This window comes from Cyprinus carpio, chromosome A18 (genome assembly GCF_018340385.1).
Source record: "Cyprinus carpio isolate SPL01 chromosome A18, ASM1834038v1, whole genome shotgun sequence".
Taxonomy (NCBI): Eukaryota; Metazoa; Chordata; class Actinopteri; order Cypriniformes; family Cyprinidae; genus Cyprinus; species Cyprinus carpio.
The window spans coordinates 2449563-2456312 of record NC_056589.1 but is presented as its reverse complement, the minus strand read 5'-3'; the positions used below and the strand labels follow the sequence as shown (position 1 = coordinate 2456312).

General features: G+C 38.2%; 1 pseudogene; it reads left to right on the top strand.

Annotated features, from left to right (window-relative positions):
• The first annotated feature begins 207 nt into the window (after positions 1 to 207).
• Positions 208 to 6616, top strand: LOC109110324 (annotated as a pseudogene).
• The last annotated feature ends 134 nt before the right edge of the window (positions 6617 to 6750 follow it).

The window sequence follows — 6750 nt, the reverse complement described above, 5'->3', positions numbered from 1 at the left end:
TGATAAAAAAGCATCTCTCCACAGGTTCATTATTAGCAAACATTCTGTGAATGCGTTGCTTTATGAGACAATGGCCTTGATGAAGTGATTTGCAGCAGGCCTGCTTGGATTGAGCTGTCAGTTATGAAAACCCATCAGTAGGGTTTTAATCAGCATGCATCTGGATTAGACGCCCGACACGACCCGCCCACTGCCGCGCATCACTTACATAAACCTGCAGCTCAGCGTGCAGCTCCATTCCCTCACGTCCTCCTCCCTTCATCACAGACATCTCTCACACACAATCCCTGGGGAACAGCAGAGATGGACCTGAAGGAGTTCTGCCTCAGTGACAACTTCCAGTTTCTAAACCAGCACAAGTAAGCAGGACTATTAGGCTACTCTTCCTAATTTCAATGTCTTTTTATACATTAGTTTTATACCTAAACTCTGTAGAAAGTGTTCTCTTGTCACATGTGTTATATGGCACAGTTTCGGCTCAAAGTTTTGAGAGTTTTTAAAAAGCAAAATGAACTTTTTGTGCAGGCTGTAACTTTTGCAACTCTTTGATTTTACTAAAAAATTTTTTAAAGTTTTAATGGGCTGACACAAGTTTGTGGTGTGTAATATGATGACACACACAAGCCTGTCTGAAGTTTGCAAATATGTAAATAATGCTTTACTTCTCATTATATCTCATACAAGTGCAGTACAGTATTTAATCACTATATGCAATGCTTTCGAACTTCTCTTTAAAAATACTGTTTGTAATCTCAACTGCTTGCTGGCATGATGTTTTCAAGCTGTGCAATAACTGACTTTCAAGGATTTGGTGGTATAGTTTATGCATAGTTTTTCTATAATAATAGCTTACTACATAAGTTCAATAACCTAAAAAGTAATCCATTAAAAACCTAAAAAGTCATTCATAAATGCAGTCTATGTTAAAAAATGAATATGTGTAAATGTTATATGATTATTAATGACTACGCTTTTAGTCTAGATAAGTGTAAATGTAGTTAAAAGGCAAACTAAAACGTTTTAAACTCGCTCCAACTCATATCAGACTTTTGGATGCGTCCACCTCCGATGACCCTCCGTCCCCGACCGATGCGCCGCTCGAAGCCGCCCCGCTGAGCCCCTCGCTCGGCCTGGACAGCAGCGCGACCCCCTTCAGCCCCGGCAGCGCGTCGGACAGCAGCGGCTACAGCGTTTTCTCCGGGAACCCGTCTCTGAACCCGGACTCCCCCGTCAGCTCCAGCTCCATCTCCAGCAGCAGCGCTGCGGCTCTTTATCATCCCGTCCCTCACACAGAGCCGCTGCTCAGCTGCGACTACATCGCGTCGCTGAACCCGGGGCCCAAGCGCCTGTGCCTGGTGTGCGGAGACTTCGCGTCCGGATATCACTACGGCGTCGCGTCGTGCGAGGCGTGCAAGGCTTTCTTCAAAAGAACCATTCAGGGTAACGACTGCAGCCACAAAACACCATTACTATGTCCATATGACTTTCAGTGGAAGTTAATACAAACATAAATAAGTTAAATAAAAAAGGAGAAAATTAATTAATTTAGCTAGTTTAGATGTATGCATATGGACTATAAATTTATATATCACTAAAAAAAATGTTAAAGCATTTTTATATTTTATTTATATAGTGCAATAATGTTTATCTCTTTAATTTTTAATGAAAAACATTAATTATGAAGTCAAAATTTGCTCATGACACTGATTTCTACAGCATGTACAGTGTTAATTAATGACTTAATAATGACAATTAGTGTTCAAGTGTGTGTTAGATGGTGCATTTTTAAAGCAGCAGTGCTGTTAACGAATGCATTGATCAATATAACATCTCTAAACTATCTGTCTGACATTGATCTGTGTGTGAAGACTCAGTGTGCTGCTCTTTTAATCAATGCACCTCGTCAATGCAGTTGTCTTAATTTTGATCATCTAGAGAGGTCTTTAAATAATACCAAGTTTCATTATTGTTTGATGAAGAACTGTAAAGCTGAGATAAATCTGTTGCCAGCTATTAATAATTAGCCACTGGAAATGTTATAATTTTTATATTTTATTTATCTATTTAATGGAAATGTAGTGAAGGCAAGGGTAATATCAAATCAGAATCGTTGCCCGTTGGCACATATTGACAATATATGCATTAAATATAAACTGGCTCTGATGGATGTTGTGGTCTGCTCCAAATGTAATCTCCAAATAAATAATTTTTATTATTACTGTTTTAGTTTTGTAAAGGTTTCTGACAGACACAGATGGAGCATTTATATTGGCTTTGGGCAGACAGAGCACAAGTGTGTGTGTGTGTGTGTGTGTGTGTGTGTGTGTGTGTGTGTGTGTGTGTGTGTGTGTGTGTGTGTGTGTGTGTGTTAGCATATCAATATATAGATGAAGTGTTCAATCACATAATGGATGCTCTAATCCCACAGAGTCTTGTCCAGCGTCGTGTTTTGGACAAATCTATTGATCAGCGTTAACTGTGGAAACTCCAGGATTCGTTCTCTGGGCATTAATGCGTGTTGAACAGTCGTCAATACTCTCGCCTCTAGGGATGCACCAACTTTCTATCTCTTGCCATGATTATTAAATTATGAGGCAGTGCAAATCAATAACTGAACTCCGTCTGGACTTCTATGGATTTCTGTGTGAAAGCTCAGCTTGTGAAGCATGGGACAAATGGACGTTATGTTTGATTAAACAGATGATAGATAGAGCACACTTAGAGGAGCTACAGCTCTCCACTGAACTGAGTGTCTGTTTTGATGGCTTTTTAATTCAACAAGTAATAACTAATGGCATTCACTAACAACGTTAAAGCATGTGCTACATATTGAGCTGTGCTGCTCACATGCGCTGCATGAGATCGAATCTGTCCTGTAGTCTTTCCTGAGACTTGAGACTATCCCGATTTTTGTTATCCTCTGAAAAAAAAAAAAAGTGTGAAGTGGCCAAAAATATTTTTTGCACTGTGTTATATGTGTATTGTAAAGATGGTGTGATCTGTTGGTGTTTCAGGAAACATCGAGTACAGCTGTCCGGTGGTGAAACAAAGAGACATAACAAATAAAGCCAAGAATAAATCATGCAAAACATGCCTTCTGCACAACTGCATGATCACAGAGAGTGATCACATATGATGAGCTCCTCTGAAACCTGACACTAAAACTTTATTTGATCTTTAGATGTTTGCTTTCCACAGCTAAAAATAACTTATGTCCATAAATGCCTAGAGTGGGATCCAAAAAGTTCCAAATATATTAGCAGCATAAAAGTTTGAGGGAATATTGCACATATATATATATAAAATTTATGGTAAAAATGTATGTATTATATTATAACATTTTATAGTAAGGTAACACCATTTAACATTAATCAACTATGAGCAATACATTTGTTACAGTATTTATTAATCTTTAAAATCTTACATCTTTTAAAGTCATGATTATGAGATGAAAAGTGGAAATTGTGACTTGATGTAATTATGACATGCCGAGTTGAAATTATGACACACTAGGTCAAAATGATGGAATACAAAGTCACAATTCTGACATAAAAACTCATAATTGACACTAAGTTGAAATTATGATGTACAGTACTTTCATAACTGTGACAAAGTCAAAATTAAAGTCATTATTATGAGACAAAAAGTTGAAATTATCAAGTCTCAATTATTAAACTAATAATAATCATTATTCTCAAAATTAAAACCTTATTAAATAACTTCAATTTATCTCTATAACTTTCAAAATCATAAATTTTAAATTTTAAACTCATAACTAATAATTACAAGTCATAATTTCAATGTGTGTGTGTGTGTGTGTGGTTGTCAGAATTTGAATTTGTGTGTGGTTTTTTTTATGTTTCTCTTATAATGACAATGTGTGGTATGTGTGTGTGTGTGTGTGTGTGTGTGTTGTGTGTGTGTTTTGTGTGTGTGCGTGTGTCTGTGTGTGTTTGTGTGTGTTGTCTGTGTGTGTGTGTCTCTGTGTGTGTGTCTCTGTCTGTCTCTCTGTGTGTGTGTGTGTGTGTGTCAGTGTGTGTTTGGTTGGGGGGGTGTGTTTGGCCCCAGGTGTGTTTGTAGGGACCGCGTGAGAGGAGGCAGACAGAAGTACAAGCACAGAGTGGATTCAGTGCTCTCTCTCTTCACCAAAACACCTTACGCTCATCCCAGCAAACCAATCCGTGAGTCTCACCACACACATACTGACATTCACGAAAACAGCCTTTATTCCAGTTGTAGACCATTTCGAAATTATTAATATTAACAAAAATACCTGCTGCCCTGAGCATGAAGGCCAGCGTTAGAGACTGTGGTCAGTGGATTATGAGTGGTTGAGGATTTAACCTGATTAAGGGTTTAACATCATCAATAAAGCATCTTCATCTTTTCCTTTCCAGGAAACAAAGTGATCTCTCAGCTCCTCTTATCTGAACCAGCTCCTCTGAGAGCCGCCCCTGACCCCGAGACCCCCGACAGTGACCTTAAAACGCTGCTGACCTTAAAATGTGACCTCTTAAACAGAGAGCTGGGCCAAACACATTCCAGGTACACAGCCACTATTCCATGTAAACATCCACTATGCTCAAAACACTATTATACTCAACACACTCTTCATTTCTCATCCGAATGTGCTGAAGTATGTGCTGGCTGTGTCTGGCAGGTTTCTCCGGCCTCTCGCTGGTGGATCAGATGGCGCTGCTCCAGAGCGGCTGGATGGAGACGCTGGTGCTGAACGTGGTTTGGAGATCTCAGGGTTCGGCTGATGAGCTTCAGTTTGCGGAGAGAACCTGCGACCATGAACGAGAGCCAGTGTCGAGCCGCAGGACTGCAGTGATCTCTACACGGCTCTGAGACACCTGACCTCCAAATACCAGCAGATGGGCCTCAACCAGGAGGAGCTGCTCACTCTCAAAGCCATGGCTCTGGCCAACTCAGGTACATCTATATATAAACCTCGTACAATACCTCTTAAATTAGTAAAGTGTAAGCTTGATATATATATATATATATATAGAGAGAGAGAGAGAGAGAGAGAGAGAGAGAGAGAATATATAGATAATGAATAATAAAATCATATTATATTTCATTATATTATTTATAAAAATACATATAATTATATTATAATATTATACAAAATTACTGATAAAAAAATGCATATTACTATACCATCTTATATCATTTTTAACACACCCTCGTAAATTATTAAAGTTTAAATAATTAAATTATTAAAATGATAAAGCTTGATAATCAGTAAAATAAAATGAATGAAAAATTAATGTTATATATATTACATATATATCATTATATAATATATATTTATATATTAAGATAAATACGATTTATTAATATGAATAAAACATATATAATTGTGTTAATATACCTCTTTTAAATGATTTCTTTAATTATTACAGTTATAATCTTGATAAAATTATATATATATATATATATATATATTATATACCTATATTATTATTTTAATCTATATATATATATATATATATTACATTGCATATTTATATACCCATTATTAAAATATTGTATTATTACACAAACTAATTATAAATAATGAATCTGAAGCATTGAAGCGAAGTCTTTAGTGTGTCAAAATGTTTGGCTGTAGTGTCTGAATGAAGAGGTTATATGCTGATTAATAATGTTATACTGATGCTGTTTAAGAAGTCTTGAACCCTGTCTGTATCTGGTTTGTGTGTCAGGAATTATTTCTACTTCATGTTAGCTCCCATTTTCAGTCTCAGACCAATCAATATGGATGGAGCGGTTCAGAGCACGGATCAATGCATCCAAACCGGCACCATTAGACCGCAGGCCGTTTACAGTCAGACCACACCGAGAAAACTAAAGAGCGTAACCAGAGAGACCTCGGCTGGTCCATTAAGCATCAACAATGGATAACAAACAGAGGGTTTAACACTCGACTCAAACGCCCAAGAGCCTCGTATGACCTTGCCGATGGTTTCTTTCAGACGCAGAGAAGGTGGAGGGAGCAGACGCCGTTCAGCGCTTTCAGGACGCGCTCCACGAGCCCCAGCACTACTACAACAGCAACCATCCTCCCTAAGAACACCACCCAGCAACACGCCTGCTCATGACGCTCCCGCTGCTGCGTCAGACGGCGCTCAGAGCCGTGCGCTGCTTCAGCCGGCTGCACAGGGACGGACGCGTGCCCATGCACAAACTCTTCCTGGAGATGCTGGACGCCACGATCTAGAGCAGGACAGTGTTGTATCAGAGCTTCACGCAGCTAAACCAGTCTGGCAGCTCAACCGCACTCGATATCACTCTCTGTCTCACCGAAGCACAATCTTTACTCTGTGTTTGATTTATGGGACGTTCACAGAGATATATATCGCTTGATATGATGTCGGCGATAGCTGAAATGCAATGTTTTATTCTGTAGATGTTTGTCAGTCTAGATTTAGGAGGTTGGTTACTACTGAAGACGCAAAACAGTTCCGGCGATCAGCCTCATAATCAGCAGCACTAATAGTCTGCGGTACACTGTCAAGCTATTGAGAAATATGCCTTTCTATTTATGGTTTAATTTATTACAAATGCCACCTGTCTGCTGTTATTTATATGAGAATAAATTATTTTTTTGGAATTTTCCAGAGTGCGTTTTTTTCCAGGATTTGACAACTTAATGAGTGCATTTACAAACACAACAACTTTAAAAAGTTTTAAGAATAACTATAAATAATAGAGATTATAATATTATGTAGATAATAAAAA